General features: G+C 37.5%; 1 long non-coding RNA gene across 1 annotated transcript; it reads left to right on the top strand.

Annotated features, from left to right (window-relative positions):
- Window positions 1–414: 414 nt before the first annotated feature.
- On the top strand, window positions 415–13,507 carry LOC145662186 (uncharacterized). The gene is made up of 3 exons (XR_014127008.1): window positions 415–633; window positions 8,559–8,697; window positions 13,403–13,507. It is a non-coding gene; the product is annotated as an uncharacterized LOC145662186 (long non-coding RNA).
- The last annotated feature ends 227 nt before the right edge of the window (window positions 13,508–13,734 follow it).

Raw genomic sequence — 13,734 nt, forward strand, 5'->3', positions numbered from 1 at the left:
TTTTGATACTTTTTCGACCGAGTGCCCCTACCGGAATCGAACCTGGGTCCGCTCGTACCGAAGGCGAGAGCGTTAGCAACTACGCTACGCGGAGCCACTTGTGTCTAGGAAACCTATTTTTACTAGGATATTTGCAACAAAATTTATTTCCTTTCTTTCTTTATTTTTCTTTTTCTTTTTGTTTTTTAACAATAAAACAAAACATATTTTACAGCCTCACTGAAATTTAAAAACAGCAGTCAGGGAGAGCTCACGTTTAAGATTCTTTTTGTTTTGTTTTGTTTTGTTTTGTTTTGTTTTGCTTGTTATGTTCTCTAGTTAACTAATGTTTGAGTTCCTGAGAATTACATTATTATTATTATTGTTTCATAATTTTCGAACCAAAAATTAGATGTTTTTCTTTTTTTCCTTGTGTTGACGTCATTGTGGCAAGTTGGGGTGTTTGTATCGTACCTTGGCATTAATTTGGTTACTAGCACATAGTTTCAAGGTCATAAGTTGTAGGCCGCTTGAAACAGCTATTACACAGTTGAGTGTCAGGCTCGCAGCTTTCGTTACAGCGTCTAAATTGCAGTATTGGATTGCGTCCAGCTTCTATGGCTGGTAAAAAAGTTATATCGCTTTCGTAATATGGTAAGAAATACAATGTAACAGTTAGGTATAGTATATATGACTAGTTTAATTAGTCGGAAATTACTCTGTTTCCTTGTCTTATTCTTTCGATTATGTTTAAGTACTGTGTCTTCATAGTATTGTTTCACTATTTCTAGAAGGAATTAAGTATTAACGAAGTAAAGAATAAGCAGAAGCCCACTTTGACGTTTACTATTTCTCATACTTCATTGAGAATGTTTTGATCCCCAATTGCGCAAACTTCTAATATGTATGTGTGTTTCTTTTTGTTGTTGTTGTTGTTGTTCTAGTATGTATGTGTGTTTCTTTTTGTTGTTGTTGTTGTTGCTTACACTGCTATAGATATGAGCTCCTTCATGGCTAAGCGGTTAGCGTACGCGCCTTTGGTGTGGGAAACCCGCGTTCGATTCCCGGCGGGAGTGGTTCGGAGTCCATGTTAATCAGTAAGTCCACGTCTCATACAGCCTCGTTGCAGAAAAGGATATTAAAATCAACTCAGCACTGCTTTACAGATGGAGTTGTTTGATTCAGGGTTCGAATGAAGCTTTTTACGGGAAGCAGGCACGTAGCCAAGGGGTGGGTCCAGACCCCCCCCCCCTTCGGATCCAGAAATGAAAAATATTAAGGAAAGATGAAACAGAAAGAAACAGATGAATCAGCCTCAAAAATATAAAGCTACAATAAGCGTTTTGGTTACTCTTTCTTACGAGGAGCTTTGTGTGGAGGAAACGGGAGGGGGGGGCGGATCAAGTTGAAATTGGATATTATTATAACGGAACATTCCGAATTCCATCTAGCTCCATGTTAACCGTATGCAGCGGCGCAAATCTGTCTTCAACATTGGGAGGGACGGGTAAGACAGTTCTCATAATTTTTTTAAGGATGTTCAAATTATGAAGTTGAAAAACAATGCTGCGGAGGATCAGGGGAGCAGAGTTGTCTTCAAAATTGTGAGGTGGGCAGATTTAAGGCTTATTCTGGGGTGGGGACATCAATTTCATCTTACTTTCCTTTGTGGCAATCGGACACAAATCATCACATTTCTCTCCAAAAAACGCATTTCAAATCGGATTATTGAGGGGAAAGTCCCCCCCCCCCAGTTCTAAGATTGGAGGGGACATGTCCTCATCCCCCCGGGACTTGCGCCAGTAACCCTATGGACTACAAATGACGATCGATAAACCGGTTCTTTCAGATAGCCTGTCAGAACTTAAGCAATGCCCAGAATTACCAATAATATGAACCATTTTGAATTTCGCGGCAACACTAATCCATTTTATAGGATGTCTTTACTCCAGAAAGAGATCTCGTTGCTATCCTTGACGGCATTGAACTAAGATAAGAGAAATAGAAAGAAGACGAGAAGAACCGAGTTCGAATGACCTTGGAAGACTATGTCTTTGTCAATACTTTTTTCTATTCTTTTACGCAAGATTTCTTCATAATTCTTTAATTAAAATACTTACTAACATATCCTCATTTTATTGTCCTAACAAATCAATATGGATATGTTGTCAGTAAAATAGTTTAGATTGATCGAACCCCTGGTGTGATAACCACAGTATTTCGTCACAGACCTCCCGTATTGCGAAATCGTGGCTACGTGCCTGCGGGGAGGGGGCGACTTTTCAGATATACAATCCAAGCCTTTTATTTCTCAGTGATGCAAGATATAATATATAGTATATAATATGTAAAATATGAAATGAGGGAACATATTTTCCCGGCAAGGGAGAAATTCTTTGGCGAGTTGGGGAAATTACTTGACGAGAGGGAAAATCTTCATCCTCCCGTTGATTCAAATCTTGATCGAAGATCATGCGAGTAGGATTCCATATTATGCTGTAGGTGTAGGTAGTACACAGTCTTGGCGCTGAATAGGACGCTAAGCTTCAAGCCAACCACATGTCTGTAATAACCTATTGCGATTGAATGGTAATGTAACGTAATGTACGATATGTGCATTTTCTAGATGCCATAAAATTATAATTTTAATTGAACATTCCACGATTATATACTTCAGGTTAAAGGAGTTTGATGATTAATTGAAGTGAATAATCGAGGCAGTGATTCTCAATCTTCTTGACTTACGACACACTTTAGTAAACCCCAATGACATCGATATATTTGTTTAGATTTTGGATTGCTTTCCAACAAGTCGAGCCGCGCCAAAGTTGTAGGCTTACTAAGTTAAGTGAACTGATCCTAATCTAAATCCATTGTTTTCGGGGGCGCAGAAATGGACAGTGACACTTCCGATACTATTTAAATCAAAATTCAGCCAAGCAACTTGGGGAGGGAAAGAGGGGAGACGGATCTTACAAATGATCGAAAATAACCGATATGAGAGAGCGTTTCGTAATAGTAAAAAAAGTGACTGACTAACGTAACATACATGTATTACTGGTTTTCTTATTTTCACCCAACGAAGCAGGTAATTAACGCTAGTACTAGGTATGTGTAGACTAAATGAGGTGATTTGCTTCGTGACCCTTCGAACAATGTACGAAGCGGATGCAAGCAGTTAGTACATGGAGTTAGCTTACCTAAATTTAGATTTCGCTTTCCGAAATCTTAATGGATGTATTAAGTGATTTCGTTACTTACACTCTTAATCTCTAAATACAAGGATTCAAAACACATTTTCGATTCCAAACTATGACTCTGCTAGACAAAGAAAGCATAGTCCAGTGTATGTTTTACTTCATTTTCATATACGTGCTCGTAGGTTTTCTCGGGGACTTGGTTTCCTCCCACTTTCTCATTTCACCAAATATTCCATAATCATTAACTTGCTTTAATCACCGACTCCCTTAGCCTAACAGCATAATAGTGGGACATTAAACTCAAAGACTTTATTTTTATTTTCAAGTAATTACTTTTCTCTCCCTTATTTATTTTTAATTTAATTTCTCTTTCAATTTCCCTCTTTTAGGAACATCAACATAATTTACAATTCTTTCTCATTATAATAACACTATTAAAAGTCCCATATGCAGCTCACCACGTTGGAACCCAGCGGAAACAGATGAACAACGAATATTGTTGAAAATATGCATTGCTTACAGCGGCGTAGCGAGCATTACAAGATTGGGAGGGGGATGAAACTTGAAATTGCCAAGTCTTGATTTTTATCTTAAAAAAAATGTCAAGTCTTGATAAAAAAAAAAATGCCAAGTGTTTCGAAAATCTTACAAACCCTATGAAAAACTATTACAGCAACCTTATTTTCATATTCGTTCCATTCCATGCCCCCCGTCTGAGACACGAATAAGATCAGCCCTTGTTCCGCTCTCGAGTCCAATTTAACATCTAACCTCAGGATCATTATCATCACCCACGAAGCACAACTGTTAATTTGATAACTCATGGCTATGTTAGGTAACCTCCGCCAGCTAATCTTCACGAGAACCTTTAAAGTTACAATCAGTTGTAGAAATGCATTTAAAAACGTAGAATAAGGTAGGTTATATTTACTGTTTGTGATGTAGAAGTGCCTAATTGACATATTAAACATTCAATTGAGGGGTTCAGTGAGAGACCAGGCTAACTTACATCCAGGTCAAGATTGAGATTTTGACGGAACAGCATACTAATGTCATTAATTGACCTTTGCCTCAACCACTTGTCTGTGTGGCTTGTCCTGAGACAGGGGCGGATCCAGGGAGGGTCTATCTCCCCCAAGAAGAGGAAACTTTGTGTATTTTAATATAAAATAAAACCCACCCAGAGTTGAATCTCTTAAAAGTAGCTCTATCTTGTAAGTAGTGGCATTACAACCCACCGCCCCCAGTAGTCCATCCTGGATCCACCCCTGTTGTATACTAAACCAAACTATGAATATCAGTCGTATCCTTTGAAACGTGCTGTTTTCATTTGTTTCCTTTTCTTTCAGAAAGTTAAAATTGTCAGTTAGCCTAGTCTCTCGCTAAACTGTCAATTGTGACAAAACACACCAATAATTGTTGATGCCAACTAAAACATACATATCCAAAGCCTACAAAATATATCACATTATTTAAGTTTTTTTCTTTCTTTTTTTTTTTTTTTTTCAAAATTGCTTGCCATGTTTTTCTTCGTGCCAAGCATCCGAATGTCATCTTGAATTCTGACCTCATTTCACTACAATTCTTTGAAGTGTAAGACTGCGCAGCTTTTTTTTCCCCTCTCTCTCGCTCTCTTCAGTCCTTCAGTCTCCCCCACTTTGATTTCATGATTTCGCACTCTGATGAAAAGTATTAAACACCAAAATGGAAAAGTACTAATATATAACCTCTCTTTTAGTAGCCCCTCCAACCACACGCCCGGGGCACGTGCCTTGCTTGCTCGCCCATAGCTCTGTGAGCTATATAAGTAAAATACAATGCGCGCGCATATGTAAACTTGGTGCCAGCTTTGATTCTCGCTGAGAGAGTATACATATAATGTTGGTTCGAATTCCATCAAAACCATAGGCTCATTTTTGTGTAACCTTGGTACTGAAGAAGACAGTAGACTTCAACAAATATTCCTGTCGGGCCTCGATGGCTCAGTGGTAGAGCGTTCACCTCTGGTGTTTGGGGTCTTTGGTTTGATCCCAGCTCGCGCCAAGTAAACTTTGTGGTGGACAAACACCGTGTGAGTGGGTTTTCTCGGGGTTCTCCCGTTTCCTCCCACTTTCTTCATTCCACCATTTCATTCATTATATCATCATCAGCGTCTCCTTTAGCCTAGCCGGTATACCCGTCATTATTGATACAACTATTATATACAGGATGCATCAGAAGTCCCTTGTCATCCTTTCTGAAAACTACAGGGATGTAGTTACATTGATTGCGAGATAAGAGATACACATTAGGCCCAGAGGGATACTTTCGGATTACATCACGCGGACGGTCGCCATCTTAGATTCGAAATTGTAATACGGACGATAAGTGGGTAGTGTGATACATGGCCATGCACTAAAATGTTCTGAGGATATCAAATATGCAATCAGATATCATGTAACTTATTCTGGTGAAATGTTATTGGCAGTGAACCAAGTGAGACTATATGTAGTGGTATGTCATACCCTTCTTTTTTTTTTTCCAGTGATAGAGACATACCGTTTCTGGTTTTTCAGTGATCAAGATAAACCTTCACGGAAGAATAAATGCTAAATACCATTAATAAATCCCTTTTTTATACGTATTGACGAATAGCTTTGCACATAAAAAGATTTTATTTCTTATGTAGATTCTAAGTTGACAATACTGACATTTTTACCTTTTTCTACCTTTTGTTTGTAAAATGAGGTGTTTTCAAAGAAGTTCATCTAGTTTATATTTTGATGTGCCGTATTGAATTGTTTCTTTCGTATGTATGTATGTGTCGTCTTGTCTGAATTCTTATAAGCGTCGTATTTTGAGCATGGGCGGATTTAGGGGATTGCTGTGGGGGCAGATCTTACGGGAGTTTGAAATACCCCTCATTCGAGTGTGTGGTCCAGGAGTTTTCCCGCTGGAAATTGTTAATATTGAAAGTCGGTTTTTGAGCACTTTCGTGTATAATTCTCTGATACAAGGTAAGGGCTATTTTTATTTATTTTTTTCCAGAAAGTTGTTCACGATGGATGGATCAGTCTCTCCGTTTTTTCTCCGTAACTAAAAGAAGCTTTCCAGTGGTTTTCAGACATTATGTAAATAGAAATGCAATCTTGTAGGCTTCACACCTCACTGCATTTGAACATTTAGATAGCCGATATGTCGAGTCAAAATCGTAATAAAACACACCGCCTCTGATTTTTCCCACTTCGAACACATTTCCCTGTTATAGTCAGGGGTAAAAGCGAGGGGGAACGCGGGGGACGCAGTTCCCCACCTCGAAAAATATGTAGGACGTCCCCCAGATCCTAAAATGGTACAATGGGCAGAGATAGGCAGGAGGAACGGCGTGGAGTGATGCCGCTACCTACCGTCCCCCCACCTTTTCAGGTCCACTTTTACCCCTGGTTATAGTATATGTTCTACATGTTCCTACTGAGCAATAAACATTTGCAGAAGCTTCTTCCAATTGCTGTGGACACAAAGTAGGATATAGGGTCAAATTTGTGCACAGACGATGGCGATACTTTGTTCTAGATGATAAAAATTATGAATATTTACTGCACAAACCATAGCCTTAACTTTTCCACTTAGCTAGAAATTGAACAGCGTTAGGTCCGGTGATCGAGCAGCCATTCAACTGCCTCTCGTCGATCAACCCATGTTCTAGAAAATTGTTCAAGTAGTGACGCAATACGAATCCATAATGAAGAAAGCGCCATGGTGTTGAAAAAACTGCGAGAATGTACCATCCTCGGGCATCGCAGCTCGCAATATCTATCCCTGTACGAGCGTGAGGTATTATTCCGCAGTTAATTTTATGGAATGAAAAAGTGACTGATTAGACGTATTCCTCATTTGTCTGCCAACAACATAATTAATTTTCTTTGCGCTGGTCATGTTGGAGGGGTCTTGCACGCGGGGTTGTCAGGTGACCAATTGTGCATGTTCTGCCTATTAACCTTCCCATTTACGTAGAGGTCAGCTTCATCTGAAAAGAGTATTTGCATAAAAATGTTAACCATAATTACTCACTGCACTTGGCGATCAACATCGTTCTCGTGGAGATGTTGCTTCATTTGCACCTTGTACGGATGCACTTATACACGCGCAGACCCTATGACTCAACCCACATTGCATTAATAAATGACGTGTGCTCCTCTGGGGCCACATCCAGAAAGAAGTCAGCACTGCCGTAGGCGTTGCTTCATCTGTAGCTCTCTACGATCGTCCGCTACGACGTATGTTCACGAATGTGCCCGTCTCCTCAAATTTAGTTAATTACTGTGACACTGCAACATGTAACACAGTCACATTGTGGATGATTCTGTTTGCAATCGGTAACCACTGTACAGGCACTCCTCCCGCTCCACAGTTTGAATATTTCGATGCATTCCTCACGTGCTAACGGTATGGTTCTACATCTAGAAGAAAGATGTAAATACAACGTTCAATTGGCAATAACTTTTCACCAAATTAAGCTCCATGGAATCTGATTGCATATTTGACATACTGAGAAAATTCTAGCCTGTGGCCATATATATATCACATTACCCACCAGTTTATAACAAACAAATTTAATCCAAAATGGCGGCCGTCTGTGAGAGTATTTCCAAACGGCCTAATGTGTATCACCCATCTCACATTCAATTAAACTACACCCGTGTAGAATTTAGAAAGGAACTTCGTATGATGTATACAGGGTGTTTCGAAAGTCCTCTGACGTTACAACAAAACGTAAGAGGAAAAACCATTTCTAAATATGTTGTTTTCATTCTAAAGTGAACACTTTTTAAATCGGAGGAGCCGTTTGGGCTGTACTCTTTATGCGCCCAATGTGGAATGAAAATGCAATGTTACCATTTACCTGGACCCACAACATATGTGAATGAAGTTACTGTTTGAAATGGGGGCTAGCCATCGACATGTTAGCGTAAAAATCAGTAACTTCATTCACTTATGTTGTGGGTCCAGGTAAATGGCAACGTTGCATTTTCATTTAACATTGGACGCATAAAGAGTGTACAGCCAAACGGCTCATCCGATTTTGAAAATTCCTTCAACTTACATTGGAAACATCATATTTGGAGACGGTTTCCCAATTACATTTTGTTGTAACTCTGATAATAATCGAGTTACTTAATGTCAGGGGACTTTTGAGACACCCTATATATCTTATGGAATATATGTTTGATGTCCCTATAACTGTAGTATAATTTAGTTTGTTTAAATTTACAAGTTATTACAAGTAGATTCTGACTTACATGCGTAAGAGTTTGTATGTAACTAACTAATGAATTCTATTTCATGAAATTTACATTGAAATATTTAACACAAAATCTTTTATATTCATGCTTAACTTAGTGACTTGGCTTTGGACTGCAACTGATTATTGTACCCCATTATTGCTTGAGAAGAAAACCGATGTCCGAATCTTCATTTGGAGAAACCAAAGAACTATTGGAATGCTGAGGATTGCAATCATTAATTTCTACACTTCAAGGTGCGTAAATTATATCTAGGTATATTCTGTGTTTATTGTTATAATTACTATTACTATTATTGGGTTTAGAATCAATCAAGTACTTCATGATATTTTAGAGGGATCAAGATGGCTGCCAGATAGATAAATATTTGAGCGTCAGGCCCTTATTTCTTTTCAATTTTATATTTAATCAATGTCTATTCCCCCCCCCCTCATTATTCCACCAAATCGTATTCCAAGATCATCAATTTTCAATACTCATTTGTGACTGTCAGCATACATAGCATAACCGTAGGAAGTAAAACAAAGATTTATTTTTATTTTTCGTTTTCATGTCTTTTCTCCATAGCTGTGAAAAATAACGACTTCAACATCATAAATTTGTATGCTACTTGCCTGCTTTCGAGCACAGTAATCAACTATTTGGACATTACGAAGCAAAGCAGGTCTACGTTGCAGTTAGCATACTTTTGAAAGGATGTGACATAATGATATTGGTGTTGCGATGTTCAGCCTAAACAGTGCAAGTAAATAAATCTGTAACAATTGTATTGGTGTTTAGCTTACATGTCCTCCAGACGGGCCATTTTTTTTTTTTTTTTTTTACATCTTGTTACTTCTACTCTATATGAGGGGTCGCGGTAGCTCAGTGGTGGAGCGTTCACCTCTGGTGCTTGGGGTCCTGGGTTCGATCCCAATCCCCGCCAAGTGAACTTTGTGGTGGACAAACACCGTGTGCGTGGGTTTTCTCGGGGTTGTCCCGTTTCCTCCCACTTTCTTCATTCCACCATTTCATTCATTACTCATCATCACCGTCTCCTTTAGCCTAACCGGCATAATCGTGGGACGTAAAACTCAAAGATTTCATTTCATTTCTACTCTATATGAAGTATATTCTGAGGTTGTGTTTTTGGGGACGTGGTAGCTCAGTGATGGAGCGTTCACCTCTCCTGCGTGGAGTTCCTGGATCGATCCCAGCACGTGCCAAATGGGCTTTGTGTTGGACAAACACTGTGTGTGGTTTTCTCGGGGTTTTCCCGTTTTCTCTCACAGTTTTCCTTCTACTATTTCATTCATTCTCATGATTATAGTCTCCTTTAGCATACCCGGCAAAATCGTGGAACGTAAAACTCAAAGATTTCATTTCATATAAACTTTGGTGCAAAGTAACCCCATAGATGAAGATATTTTGCACCACATACAAAAAAGTATGTTCAATATACTAACATAATGTTTGTCTGCAATGTTTTCTCTCCTGTATTTATACATTTCACTTTTTACACAAAACTGCATGTGTAACGAATTTTTGTTACGAAATTCGAGACGAGACATAGCTCTTCCAATAGAAACAGATACAGTTTTCGAGACGAGACAACTTTCGCGACACCTTTGCGAGAGGTGACAGTCTCAAATCATTTCTCGTGCGTACCCCTAGCCCATATCGTGCGTTATCAAAAAGCATGTTAATGAGAAATAACAACATGTAAATACAATATAGGTAGTTAAAAACATTTTTGTTTTCATTCTTCACTAATGCATTATTATTAACCTCAGTATTTTATTGTCCATTCTTAATCTTAAGGTGATATATAATTAAGTTTTGAATTCGGTTAACTTATTTTGTTTCTCAAATTGTATTAAAAATGTATGTACAAACATGTTTATTTTCATTCTTGAGTGCTTAAAGTCACTATAGTTATTAAACATAGTAATTAATATTGTACTCTTAACGTTAAAATAATATACAGTTAACTTTTGAATTCAGTTAACATTTTTCTTACTGAAATTGCTTTAAAAAGTATGTAAAAACTTTTTTATTTTCTTTCTTGAGTGCCAAAAGTGATGCACAGTTATTAAGATTAGTACTTTATACTCTATTCTTAATTTTAAACTGATAAACAGTGCGTTTCTGAATAAATTATGTCAAGTTATTTGAGTGACGAACACTGGTACAAAACCCTAACTACCACTGGAACATTTCGATTTTGAGATGACTACTACCGGTGCAATACAAGGGATTTTAAAATATTGTTTTTCCTTCAACGGCTATTCGATTTTGAATTCTGACTACATGGTCATATATAGGAAGGATCAGTGTCTCTTTCCAACTATGGTACAGCTCCGACCGATTCACGGTGCTCACAGAAGAGACAAAAGAGTATGTTTTCAACCTTAAAGTAACGACCACTGGTGTTTTTACCCTGGTATGCAAAAGTAAGTGGGTACCCCAATGGGGTAGAGGGGTACTATGCGGTACCTAATTTCTGCATTTTAGATATATGGAAATACATGTGTCTAAAATGTAAAGAACTGATATTTGTTTACCGAAAACTGCAACTCGGTAAGCCTTACGGATACCGAGACATGGGAAAATAAAGAGCGACACGATATGTATGTGGGGCTTGCATACTTGAAGGTACAATTTGGAAAATGAATTCAAATATGACTAACGGCTATCAAGATATTGTCAAATAAAGAGAGGACCAATACAGGTATGGGATTTTCGTATTAGATGATAAAATTTCCGAAACCGGTCATGGAAAGTTAATAAACACCAGTAGCAATTCCATCTTCAAGTAATTAGATATTTCCATGGGGTGTTAGAACATCTTACAGTCTACCAAGATTAAATTTTAAAAGCTTTTGAAAATATAACTTGACATTTGTAAAGAGTATTAGAAATATGTATTTACCTAAAACTTGCAGCTAGTACATCTAACATATAGAGAAACACCGTGAAATAAAAGAGTATGAGATGTTGAAACTTCGGAAAAATTATTGGTCCCAACAAAATTAAAATAAGATGGTATTTCTATGGGTTAAGTAAGTACCTCAGTACAATTTCGATGGAAAGATTAGTTCTAGGTTTTCTTCAGGCAGTTCCAAAGGTTCATCGAGCTGTGTAAAAGAGTGAAAATTCCCTGTGAATATCTAATATAGTAACCAAAATATAACGAGTCATTTATTTTATGACGTAAAAATAGAGATCTTTAAGGATTTGTACTTCTGGGTCTTTGCTATAAGAAAGAAATTCAAAAACCTACTGTATATACCTTAATATGCAATTAAATCAGTGAGGACACAGTAACTTAGTGGTGGGGTGTGTACCTAGTATGTTTTGCAGAAACTACACTGGAGTATTCTCTTAATCCACAGAGATACGATCACACTTAACTGCCCATTTAATTTTAAAATGAAATTAAGGCAAGTGAATGTTGATGATAGAATTGATGGAGTGTAAAGGTGGGAGGAAAGGAGTACACCGAGAATACCCACGAATACAATGTCGACTACAAACTGACTTGGACACGGATCAAACCAGGGACCCAATACACCAAAGGTACGCACTCTACCACTAAGCCACCGTGCCTCCACCCATTTAATTGTCTATTAAGGTGTATACGGTAGTTTTCTGAAATTTCTTCTTCTTACAGCAAAGACTCAACAGTACAAATCCATGTGGGTCTCCATTTTTACGACCTCGTAAAATACATAATTACTTATATCTCGGTTGCTATATTAGATATTGACAAAGAATTTTCATTCTTTTTGTACGCTAGGAATTATCACGCTTGGATTTACCCGAAGAAAACTTCGAGCTGAATTAATCTTTCGATCGGAATTGCCCTGACGAGTGTGAGGTACTCACTTAACCCATATAAGTACCATCTTATTTAACTTTTATTAAGATCAAAAGTTGTTTTATGAAATTTCAAGATCTAATACTCTTTTATTTCACGGTGTCTCTCTAGCTGTAAGATGTACTGGCTGGAAGTTTTGGGTAACTCTATTCTCTTTTCTAATACTCTTTACAAATGTCAAATTATATTTTCCAAAGCTTTTAAAACTTAATCTTTTTAGACCCATGATGTTCTAAAACCCCATGGAAATACCCAGTTACTTTAGGATGAAATTGCTACTGGTGCTTATTCAGATTTCATGATCGATTTCGGAAATTTCACCTCCTAACACGAAAACCCCATAACTGTGTGGGTCCTCCCTTTATTTGACAATATCTTGATAGCCATTAGTCATATTTTCATTAATTTTCTAAACTACTGTCAAGTATGGAAGCCCCACATACCTATGGTGTTCCTATTTATTTCACCATATTTCGGTAACTGTTAAACATACCGACTTGCGGTTTCGGTAAACACACACCTGTAACGTTCTTTATAAGTTTATTAAGATATATTTTAGAATGTTTAGAAATGGGAGGTCTGCGAATGCCATAGTACCCGAAAACCCCCATAAGGACGTGTGTGTAGTGTATTGAATTGAAACTACTTTTGAGGTTGTTGATAGCCCTCAGTAATTACGTTTTCGAAACTGCACAATCTAGTACGCAAAACTCACACTTCTATGGTGTTGTCCTTTATTTTCCCATACCTCGGTATCCATAAGGCTTACCGAGTTGCGGTTTTCTGTACTAAACAGATATCAGTTCTTTACATTTTAGAGACATATATTTCCACATATCTAAAAATGCAGACATATTAGGTACCCCATGGTACCTCGAACGCCAGTGGGTACCCACTTACTTTTGCATAGTAATACATTTCGAGTTGTTCAGCATCAACAAACACTTTTTTTTTAATTCATCATTTTTCTACCAGAAACCCAAAAGTCCATACCTGACCGAACAGATTTTGTCCATTTAATCTAAAAAATGTTAAATATTTTAAAATGTAACATTTTAAATATTTTTGGATTTTTGTTTCAGGTATTTCATGTATCAAAACAAAACCAGGATTCTGCATGAAAGACAGCGAAAAGAAGCAGTGTAATTTGTGGCTAAAAGCACGTCCTTTCTGAAGACAGACCCGATTGTATTTACATTCTTTTGTACAAATATGTAACCTTAATAAATATACTGCTCCGCAAATTATTTCTTTCTTCCATAAATTAGAATAAATGTATGTCTGTTTAAAGAAAATGTTTGTTAGTTAAAGGTCTTTTCAACTCTTTTTCTCTGTAAATAAGAACATTATACCTTGCAACATTTTTTTTTATCATTGTGCAATTCCGATTGGATAAAGTAAATCTGCACGAAGC

Source organism: Thermobia domestica, chromosome 10 (genome assembly GCF_964235325.1).
Source record: "Thermobia domestica chromosome 10, izTheDome1.hap1.1, whole genome shotgun sequence".
Lineage (NCBI taxonomy): Eukaryota > Metazoa > Arthropoda > Insecta > Zygentoma > Lepismatidae > Thermobia > Thermobia domestica.